At 39.3% G+C, this 12166-nt stretch overlaps 1 pseudogene; it reads right to left on the reverse strand.

The window, feature by feature from the left end:
• Positions 1-604: 604 nt before the first annotated feature.
• Positions 605-810, reverse strand: LOC125174115 (uncharacterized; annotated as a pseudogene).
• Positions 811-12166: the final 11356 nt, after the last annotated feature.

Raw genomic sequence — 12166 nt, forward strand, 5'->3', positions numbered from 1 at the left:
GTGTTCATTGCTATGGGAGTACAGAGTGGGGGCACCTAACCAAGTCTGGTGTTTCTCACAGGCATTTAAATCAGGGTTCTTCCTATCAAAATAATCCAGTAATACCATTCCTATTCAAAATATTTTAGAAATTCTTTTCTGGATTACTTTTAGAGCCTGAGTCATGTTCTTTTGAATTTGTTCAACATAGGAAACTTTCTTCCTTTGGAAACATCCCAAAGTTGCTTGTAGCCAAGTCTTGTGAATAAGACAAGCGAACAAGCTGGACAATATTATTTTTAGTTAAAAACAGTTTCACGGGACACAAAATTATGAGCTGACACTTAGTGGTTATTGATAATGAAGAGCACTTAGCCCAGGTTTTAATAAGAGGTACCCCTGATTTCACTATTTTTCATATTCTTATTATTACAAGATTTTAGCACTCTGTTAAGCATTGGGGATACATAAATGAAAGACAATTCCTGCCTTTAAGGAGTTCACTATCTAGTGAGGGAGGTAGACAAGCAAACCAACAATTGCAATTGCAAAATGTGTAAGTGCAGGCTAGAAGAGATATATTTGTGCTGCTCTGGGAGGGTAAAGGAGGGGGCACTAGCTCAGTCTACCAGTGAAGAATGCAGAAAGTTTGCCGAGGGAATTTGATGCTCTAGCTGAGTTTTGAATGTACAGTGCTAATTAGCTTGGAGGAGGAATGGAAGGTATTCTATGAAGAAGCAGCAACATATCCAAAGATACAAAGTTTTCAATTAGCAATAATCGTGCCTCAGTTAAACCTCATTGGCTACGATACTGCCACTGTGCAAAGCTCCAAAGACGCAAAGTGTGGTGCACTCTGTGAGCTTCACGTTCTTTGATGTCTGGAGCAGAGGGGTTGGGATGACCCTGTGAGATGGGCAACATCCTTCATCATACCATTTTTATGTACCTTATCAAAGAATTTGGACTTCGGCTGAAGATGAAGGATGGCCATGAAGGACCTGAAGCGTAGAAATCTGATGATATTTGCATTAAAAAAATTTTTTTTTAATATTTACTGTTGAGAAAGAGACAGCATGAGCAGGGGAGGGGCAGAGAGAGAGGGAGACACAGAATCTGAAGCAGGCTCCAGGCTCCCAGCTATCAGCATGGAGCCTAGTGAGGGGCTCGAACTCACAAACCATGAGGTCATGACCTGAGCTGAAGTTGGCCACTTAATCAACTGAGCCACCCAGGTGCCCTAATACTTGCATTTTAAATCATGCTAGTAATATAATGGAAAATGAACTGGAGGAGGGTGAAACTGGAGATAGAGTGTTATTAAGATTTGAGGAAAGAGGAATGATGAGGTCTTAAATAAAGAGATAGGAGTGGGGATTAAAAGGAGAGGAAGGATTCAAGACCTTAAAAAAATTATAAAGTAACAGTAACTAAAACAATATGGTTCTGGATCAGGAAAAAAGATTCATTCTGACCAGTTGATCAGAATAGAGAGTTCAGAAACCAACACGTGCATGGGAATTATTTATGCAGTAAATCTGTCATTTTAATTTAGTAAGAACAGGATGGAATATTTCATAAAAGGTCTTGGTGAGAGGGGTATATTAAGTTTCTAACTAATAAGTTACCAAAAACCTGGTCCCTCAAACAATAAGAATTCATTATCTTACAGTTCTATAGGTCAGAAGTCCGACATAGGTGTCAGTGAGCTAAAATCGGTGTCAGCAGGACTGCTTTCCTTTATGGAAGGCTATAGATAAGAATTTATTTCCTTGCCTTTTCCAGTCCTAAGTGCCACCCTTATTCCTTGATTCTTGGCCTCCTCTTCCATCTCCAAAGCCAGCAGCATTGTACTTCTGTAAGCATTCTTCTATAGTCATGTTTCCCTCTGACCATAGCTATGAAAAATTCTGCTTTTAAGTATTCCTGTTATTAGATTGGGCCCATCCAGATAATTCAGGGTAATCTCCTCATTCCAAATTCCATAACCTTAATCACATCTGTAGAATCTCTTTTGCCATGTAAGGTAACATTTAAAGGTGCTGGGGTTTAGGGTGTCACCCTCTTTTATGGACCATTATTCTGCCTATCACAGGTGAAGAAGATGCCAATTTAGATCCCTACCTTACGCCATAAACAAAGAATAAATTATTTATGGATTAAAGATCTAAACATAAAAACAAACAAAACTACCAAAACTATATAGAAAACTATATAGGAGGATATCTTTAAGCAGAAGACCTTCCTGGATAGGATAAGAAACCCAGTGGTCATAAATAAATTTATGAAACAGACTTGATCCAATAAATATTCAAAACATTTGTATGATAAAAATCACCACAAAACCTACAAAGTTAAGAGACAAGCATCATACTGGAAAAAATACTTGCAACATATATAACAGACAAAGATAATATTCATATAGTATGTAAAGATTACTTCCAAACCAATAAGGATAAAGCCCAACCTTACAGAAAAATGAGCAAAGGATAAAACAGATGATTTAAAGAAGAAATAAAAATAATCAATAAACAAAGAAGGAAGGGAAAGCAAAACTGTAGTTATTAGAAAATATTATTTAGGAATTTCTATATATGCACTAAATCTTTAAAGAAAGCAAGAAATAATAAAATACATTCAGGATAGTGGTTCCTGGACAGAGGGGTGAGGTAGAGAGGAACATGCTGGGAACTTTAATATTATTGATGTTCTATTTCACAAATTGAGTGGTAAATTCATAGACACTCATTTTTATTTTTAATGTCATAACTTATATATGCTTTAAACTCATTTTTTATGTATATGTATCCAATGGTTCATGATTTTAAAAATGGAAAATCAGGGGCGCCTGGGTGGCGCAGTCGGCTAAGCGTCCGACTTCAGCCAGGTCACGATCTCGCGGTCCGTGAGTTCGAGCCCCGCGTCGGGCTCTGGGCTAATGGCTTGGAGCCTGGAGCCTGTTTCCGATTCTGTGTCTCCCTCTCTCTCTGCCCCTCCCCCGTTCGTGCTCTGTCTCTCTCTGTCCCAAAAATAAATAAACGTTGAAAAATGGAAAATCAGGTTGTTTGTTTTGTTTACTTTTATTTTGAAACAATCTCAAACTTACAGAAAGTTGCAAGAATTATGCAAAGAATTCCCATATATCTTTTGCTCAGAGAACCTATTCAAGTTTGGCAATGTCTCAATGATATTCTTTATAGCAAAAGGATTGACTCCAGGTTTATGTGTTTGTGATATTAGGATTTATAATAAAAAATGTATATTTAGTCTTCATCCCTTTTTTTTTTTTTTTTTTTTTTTGGCCCAGAGATCCTAAGACCCTTGGAATTTCCTAAGTCATAAGAGTGACAAAGGTGTATTGGTATTCATTACAAACCGCTTTCAACCACAGGAGACTTGGAAAGCCCCTAAGGATGGGGGCTTGTTGCCAAGGGGAACCAACCAGGCAATTTGGAGGTTGGAAATTTCAGTCCCACCCTTCTGACCTCTTGCTGGGAGAGGGGCGGGAGGTTGAATCAATTGCCAACGGCCAATGATTTCATTAATCATGCCCAGATAATGAAACCTCCATAAAAACCTCAAGGATGGAGTTCAGTTGGTGAATGCATGGAGTTGAGGGGATAGTAGTACACCTAGAGAGCATGGAAGCTTCTCACCTCTTACCACATACCTTGCATATGCATCTCTTCCATGTGGCTGTTATCCTTTCATAATAAACTAGTAAACACAAGTAAATGTTCCTATGAGTTCTGTGAACTGCTCTAGGAAAGTAATTGTTCCTAGGGAGGGTTATCGGAACCTCTGATTTATAGCCAGTTGGTCAGAAGTACAGGTAACAACCCCGACTTGTGATTGGCATTTGAATTGGGTAGACGAGATGGATGGGGTGCCTGGGTGGCTCAGTCGGTTAAGTGTCTGACTCTTGATTTCAGCTCAGGTCATGATCTCACGGTTCATGAATTCCAGCCCCACGTTGGGCTCTGTGCTGACAGTGCAGAGCCTTCTTGGGATTGTCTCTCTCCCTCTTTCTCTGTCCCTCCCTATTTCTTTCTCTCTATTTCTCTCAAAATAAATAAAAATAAACTTAAAAAAAAAAAGAGTGAAATTTCCCCATAGCCCTATCCCCAGATATATCCATTAGTAACATTAATCTTTGATAGTCTGAGGATTTTTTTTCTCTAGATTTTAGGTGTATGAGGGAGAAGACAATGGTTGGATTGATCCAGAGTGGGTTCTGTGAATAATCTTTCAAAAAAATTATGAAGTTGCTTGTCTTGGCAAGAGTGGAGTTGAAGGGATGGATTGTGGGATCTGGCTGGACAACGTAGGAAGTGAAGCCAGAGGCAGCTGACTGATCAGGAAGAAATGGAAAGAGGTGAGGACCTAGAACCTTGAAGTTAACCATGTTGCTAACATGGTGGAGGATCAGCTCTGGAGACATATGAAGACTTTAGAGCACTTGGGTTCAAGCGTTGGCTCAGCTTTTGACTTTGGATTTCTCAGCTGCTCATTAATTTTTCAGAGCCTTTATATTTACACCTCATTGCTTAAGCACACAGAATGATTCATACTAGTTGAAGTCAAGAAACAAATCAACATTGCCTTCACTTGTGAGTCTGACAATTTAGGGGTCTTGGTGACGTTACAGTTTTACACCACCAACTTTGATGTTTTATTTCCAGTTCATAAAAGAAACACCATATTTTGTTTCAGCTACTATTTTCCTTAATGAGACAGTAATTTTTCTGGCTTCTGTTGAAAGATCAGAACAAATGGCAGACCTTTACTGTTTTTGTTCGCAATCCAAACAAAAACTCTCTTGTGCTCCAGGTTTCTTACAGAATGAATCTATTCCTTGATCTAAATATAATTTCTCAGTCATCATTATCAGAGTTAATCATCCCTGAACTTTTCAACGTTTTCATTAGGCCTATAGTTTTAAGTTTTATATATGCCATGAGAGGCATCTTCTCTAGCTTTGGACTTTGGGTTAAAGTCGAAAATACTTCTTCTTACCATTGTTTTTATGCCCACATAGTCTTTCTAATATGTCAAGTGACTCATTTGCAAAATTTACATGATGGAAAACTGGGTTTCAAGTCTTTGTCTAAATAACAGTCACTCATCTTCAAGCCAGTGTAGAACAGCCTTGTGTACTACTGAAGCAACAAGTTAAAACATGTTGCAATCTTCTCAGCCCACACAGTTCCTCCTCTGTTTCCAGGAATCATAAGAGAAAACAATTGGTCTCCTTAGTTTGCAGCACTACTATGTTGCTAATCTGTGATTTCAATTATCCATGCTCAAGATGAAAGGTATTAATATGGATACAGCGGCTAATAATGCGCCGGGGCTTTCTTTCTCATCAGCTCAGCATTTTAATTTCTACGACAAACACCACTTACTAACACACTGGGACCTGGAAGGTGGATGCGTTTTCCTGCCTTCTCAGATGACTGTTCTTTAATGGCTCCTTAAAAAATTCCTCGTTTGTGAATAATGAAGTTGATGTATAAAGCAAACACTGTGTGCTTGATTGTCAAACCAAAAACTACTTCATCGTCTCCTCCTCTTTTTTTTTCTTGTAAAAGGAATAGAAGGGGCTAGCTGCTTAAATGTCAGACTCACGGCCGCAGAGCCTGGCCATGTTTCAAAGCCTCTGAAAGACGTCTAGAGGACGAGTTGGGGGCAGTGGAGGAAACCACACCTTCTCTAACCTTTTCTCCCTCTTAGCTAGGATTCCAACTCATGTCTGTCTGATTCTCTTAACTGCTAGATTATGAAAAATTAGGTCTTTGAAATGAGAGCGAGGAAGAAAAAAAAATGCCATCATGTATATTCATTTGGTTTGGGAATAAAAGGGTGCCCTATAATTTAGAATAAGAGACAGGGATGACTCATTACAACTCTGAAGGTTATTAAGGAAATGAATAAATCGGTCACACCACTACAACTCTGCTTGTCATCACAGCAGCATTGCCAATTTCCCTATACAGTTGGTAATTGCTATTCCATATCTTCTTACATGGAATATAAGACCCATTCTGGTGTAACGATAAATATTAGAATAGTCTCAAATCCATCTTTAGACGAAGCTATAAAAAGCTGTAACTAGAGCAGGTGCAAACTACCTCAGAACCTTGGAAGGAGTCATTCAATATTACAGCACTGAAAATCCACGGAATTATCCAATGTAATAAAAAGTATATATAAAATTTGATAATCATCAGTGTAAAAAGTCCATAATACTTGAAAATTAAGACTGTTTTGATAATGTTTAGTTAAACCCATACCCCAAACCAGGCAAGTGATACAAAGCTGAAACCCACTTGATATTTCTTCAGCTTAATAAGTCTATAAATGTTTAACAAAAAGAATAAAAGCAATATGCATTACAAAAGCTTTGTTTGACTCCATTTGGACAAGTAAGATCTTTGGTTTCTTGGTAGTTTTCCTTATAAAGCTGATTGATTCTCAATCCATTTCACCTAATGGTTTACTTAAATATGTCTTGGTTACTATGATTGTCAGCCTTGGAGTTCACTGTTTTTTGCCTATTCTAGAGCTTCTGTTACCGCTGTTGTCACAAAGTTTGCCTGTACCCAAGCCTTCTCTTATGTTTCTTCTTTAAAGAAGAAGAAAGATGGTCACGAAGTAAAAAAGGGTGAGAAGCTAAAGAGCACACGCCCCTTCAGCTCCTGTCTGTAATCGAAAGCTCCATCACATTTCATCCAGAAATTAAGAAGCATAGTCTTTGGAAATGGAAATAAATAAAAGTCAGTGTGCAGAACAGTTGAGAGCAAGGACCTTGGCCTCAAGGAAGACCTGGGTCCCTATTCTGGTTTCTTTTCTTTTTCTTTTTCTTTTTTAAACACATTTTAAAAAATGTTTATTTATTTATTTTGAGAGACAGAGAGAGAGAGAGAAAGTGCTAGCAGGGGAGGGGCAGAGACAGAGGGAGCAAGAGAGAATCCCAAGCAGGCTCCACGCCGAGCATAGAGTCCGATGCAGTACTCGATCTTACGACCTTGAGATCATGACCCCAGGCAAATCAAGAGTCAGTCGGGGACACGTACCTGACGGAGCTGCCCCTCTGGTTTCTTCCCTTATCCCTGCGTGACTTTCGACAAGTTCTGCAATCCCTCCAAGCCTCTGTTTTCTCATTTGTAAAATAAGGATTATAATAGTACCTATCACGTAGAGTTTATTGATAGGATCCAATTAGATAATGCATGTAAACACTACATGGTGCCTGGCATATGGTAAGCATTGAAACATGCTAGCTAATAAAACATTGGTGCTATTAATATAAAAATATTTTTGGTTTAAAAATGCCCTATACCCTTGGGAGGAGATGCTCCCATATCCTTTTGGGGATATCTTTATTCAGAAATGACGTGGAGCCCAAAAAGTGCTGTACTTACATCACTTTATTAGTTGGGAACACAACTTTCTCCAGTATCTTTGATACTTCTTTTTCTTTGATGACCAGTTCTGTTTCAAATTTGATGTCTCTCTCTAGTGACTCTCCCTCTACCCTCAACACCACCTAGGGTCTGCCTGCCAAGGGATCCCACAATAGTGTTTGAGGTAAACCCAGGGCTTTTTGTCCCCTTCACACCAACAAAAATCTCCTTTTTCTATGGTACATTTCTTCTATGTATATGGGAACCCGGGTATAATTTTGGGGGCCCAGGCATATTAACATTTTTTTAAGTTTATTTATTTATTATGAAAGAGAGTGAGTGCAGGCAGAAAGAGAGAATCCCAAGCACCCAAGACTTGAACCCACAAACTGTGAGATCATGACCTGAGCTGAAATCAAGAGTCAGACACTTACCCTACTGAGACACCCAGGCACCCCATATTTATTCTAATTGTTTATATGTTTATTCAGTGTTCCCAACCCATTATGTTATTTATTGAGTGCCTACCACCATATTTCATTGAGCCTAAAATGCATTGACTCTTGGTGGACGTGGGGGAGTTGGATGAAGGGGGCACAAGTGCAAACTTTGCGTTATAAGATAAATAAGTACTGAAGATGTACTAAGAGCATGGTGACCTAGTAACACTGCTGTATCGTATGCACGAAAGTTGCTAACAGGGCAGATCCTAAAGTTCTCATCACACGGAAAAACTTTTTTTTCCTTTCCTTTCCTTTCCTCTCTTTCCTTTCCTTCTTTCCTTCTTTCTTTTTCTTTGTAGGTATATGGAGTGATGTAAGTTAACTAAACTTACTGTGGTAATCATTTCACAATATATGTAATTCACTATGCAGTACACCTTAAACTTATACAGTGCTACATGTCAATTATATCACAATAAAATTAAAAGGGAAAAAAGTAAACTATGTTGACTATAACATACACTTTTATTTTCTATTATACAAAGAAAAAGAAACACAGCTAATTTCGCTATATCGTGCCATTAATTGTAAGAGGCATCTCAGTTTCAGATATGTTAAATGTAACAACAGATATTGATTTAGATGCTGGGAAACCAGATGTAAACAAATAAAAGTCAGCCCTCTGGGACCTTGCATTCTAGAGTGAAAAATACAGAATATTCACAAAGAAAGAATATCTATATGTAATATAATTTCAGGTGGTAAAGAAGAACTCTGAAGAAAAATACAGCTGGTCAGAGGGAGAACTGTACTATAGATAGAGTGGTTGAGGGAGGCTTTACTGAGGAGGGAGCATTTGTGCATAGACCTGAATGAAGTGAGGAAATAGGCCATGTTAAGTCTTGGTGGAGGAGCTTTCCGGGCAGAGGAAACAAAGGGCAAAGTCTTGAAGTGAGGGACGCCTGGCTGTCTCGGTTGGCAAAGCATGCACTCTTGATCAGACCCCACACTGAAGGGTAGAATTTACTTAAACAAAACAAAAACAAAAACAAAAACAAAAACAAAAACAAAAACAAAGGTCCTAGTTGGGAGTGTGCTTGCTCTGTTTAAGGAAGAACTTTGAGAAGGCCAATGTCGTGTGCAGCAGAGTAAGCAAGGCACAGGGGGGCAAGAGGAGGGCTGGAGATCTAGACAGGGCCAGGTCATTTGTAGACTAAATCTGGAAGCATGAAGATAGCTACTGAAGGGTTTTAAGCAAGGGTTTAAGCATGATTGGGGCGCCTAGGTGGCTCAGTCGGTTGAGCATCCGACTTTAGCTCAGGTCATGATCTCACCGCTCATGAGTTCAAGCTCCATGTTGGGCTCTGTGCTGACAGCTTGGAGCCTGGAGCCTGCTTCGGATTCTGTGTCTCTCTGTCTCTGCCCCTCCCCAACTCTTGTTGTGTCTCTGTCTCTCTCTCTCTCAAAAGTAAATAAACATTAAAAATTTTTAAATAGAATGATATGATCAACTTTATAATTGTTGAGATTTCTCTGGCCGCTGTGTGGGAAATGAAAGGTAGGAATCCAGGAGTGGAAGGAAGGATGATTACCTGTGAGAGATGATGATAGCCTAGGCTAGGGCAGTAGCTTTGGAGGAGAGGAGAAATGGTAAAATTTAGAAGATACTTTCCATGTGCAGCAGATCAGGACTGAATTATATGGAAAGTGAAGAGAGTGTGGAATCAAAAATTATTCCCAGAGTTTTGGTGTGAGCAACTACTAAGTTGTGGGACCATTTATAGAATGTGAAGATTTGGGAGGCAAAAATCAAGAGTTTAGTTTTGGATATGCTAATTATTAGGCCAAAAGAAGTTGATGAGAATTAGTTGGATATTTGAGGTTGAAGTTCAAAGAAAGGTCATGGCTGGGGACATATATTTTCAACTAATCTGCATGAAGATGGTATTTAAACACACCCAATATGATCCTCAACACTGGATTTGATATGCTTTAAAAAGTTTCTCTTGGGGTGCTTGGTGGCTCAGCTGGTTAAGTCCCTGACTCTTGATTTCGGCTCAGGTCAAGATCTCACAGTCGTGAGATCCAGCCCGGCCATGGGCTCTGCCCTGGGTGTGGATCTTTTTTAAGATTTTCTCGTTCTGCCTCCCTCTCACTTTCACTCTCTCTCTCTCTCTCTCAAAAACAAAAAAACAAATAAAATGGTTCTCTGGTGGCTCAAATGTATAGCCAGGCTCAAGAACCAAGACCAAAGGAAAAGAGGTAGCTGACAGTAGGAAGAGAAGGGATGAGACAAGAAGAGAAGGGAATCAAGGAACTAATCGTTGGTGGACTCCAACATTTAGTGGATCAGAAGAGGAGGCACAGAGTTCAGCAACAGGATTGACAGATCAAAAGAAGCTTGAGGCAGGAAGGAAACTAGGATGGTGTCCTAGAGGTCAAATAAAGACAGAGGTTCAAGGAGGAGGGAGTAATCAGCTGAGTCAAATACTGCTAGAAGTACTAGTAAGATAAGGGCTGAGAGTTAACTGTTAATTAGGCATGATGATTGTATTACAAACAGAAAGGAGATAACGAATGCTCTTCCAGTCTTTCTTCATTGTATATATACATATTAGACAGAATTGGGAATCATGAGATGTTTGATAAATCAAAAACAATTGAAGACGGTGAAGATCACATTACTGAAAATTATATTCTAAATATACTCCTTTTTTCTTTAAGATGGCGAATCTAAATAAATAAATAGCCACAAAAAGTATGAGTATTTGAGAAAAAGCAAAAAACTATTACTCACATTCTATTGGACTAACACAGCCACCATTAATTGGTCGTTCACTTTCATTCAGTGAATTCCTACTCGGCAGCAGACTCTGCTGGGGACATAGAAATAAACACAACAAAAATCTTTGCCCTCAAGTAATTCAGGGGCTAGTAGAAGAGATGAATACTTTACAAAAACATTACAAAACTAGGGGAGCCTGGATGGCTCAGTCGGTTGAGCATTCGACTTCGGCTCAGGTCATGATATTGAGGTTCATGAGTTTGAGCCCCACATTGGGCTCTGTGCTGACAGCTCAGAGTCTGGAGCCTGTTTCAGATTCTGTGTCTCTCCCTCTCTCTGCCCCTCCCCTGCTCTCGCTGTCTCTCTCTCTCTCTCTCTCTCTCTCAAAACTAAATAAACATTTAAAAAAAGAATTTAAAAAAGCAATAAGTGATCTGATAAGGGTTATATTCGGTATACTGAGGGAGCAGAGAAGCTAGAGAACTTAACACTGGGTATTAAATGATAATTATGAAGAGTACCTTGGCAAACTGGAAAATTGCTCACGTTTTAATTTTAGTGAGAAAAACGAGATGGAAAATTGGGCATAGCCCATGATTCCAACCATGTAAAAATGTGATTCCTAAAGGTTTCCCAGTCAAGGTAAGTTTTGAATTGAGTCTTAGATGATGGGCCAGGCAAATGAGGTCAGGAAAAGTTGGGGGGGAGGGTGGCGGGAAGAGAGTTCTGAGCTGGGAAAAGGCGAGAGAAGGGAAACACAGTATAACTTGTTTGGCCACTGTAATAACTTTGGTGTGGCTGGAGTGTGGGCTTCTCATGAGGGAGTAACCAGGAATAAAACTGGAAAGACAGGCAGATGATGACAAGATAAAAAAGATAAAAAGAATCACATTGACTATATTAGAGAGTTTGAGCTTTATCCAATCACTTAGGAGTAGCCACAGAAGAATTTTAAAGTGGAAAAGCAGACTCAGAGTTGGTAGTACAAATAGAACCACAGCAGCTGGACTGAAAAGGGCTGAAACTCATGATGGGAAGACTAGTTTGAAAGCTTTTGCAATCATTTAGGTGGGAAATGATAAAGGCAATGGCAGAAGGTTGGATGGATGGATAGATGGATGGATGGGATGAATTCAAAGGGCTCTTGAGGAGACAGTGTGGACTTAGGGAATGGTACAAGGATGGGGATATGGGGTGGGACTCTCAGGGCAAACAAGGTTGACTCTCAGATCTTTCGTTTGGATAAGTGAATCCCTGTCCCTGTTCTTACTCCTGGCTGCCTTTCTTCCCAAGATAACAAACATAAGACAAAGAAATTGAGGGACTCATGGAACTCCAGTCCTAGAGCTTAAGAGAGATGTGTGAGCTGGAGATACAGACTGAAGAGTCATCATTACATATGTGATTCTTGGAGTTACACGAGTGGATGAGACTAGGCGGGGAAGTTGTACATGTATCATTTGTGTGCTTTCCTTTCTAGTTATTTTCTTCTAACATATCTTCAATTATAATAATTGGGTATATACAATTTTCATTTTCCTTTTTTCACCTGA

The sequence above is a fragment of the Prionailurus viverrinus genome, chromosome C1, assembly GCF_022837055.1.
Source record: "Prionailurus viverrinus isolate Anna chromosome C1, UM_Priviv_1.0, whole genome shotgun sequence".
Taxonomy (NCBI): Eukaryota; Metazoa; Chordata; class Mammalia; order Carnivora; family Felidae; genus Prionailurus; species Prionailurus viverrinus.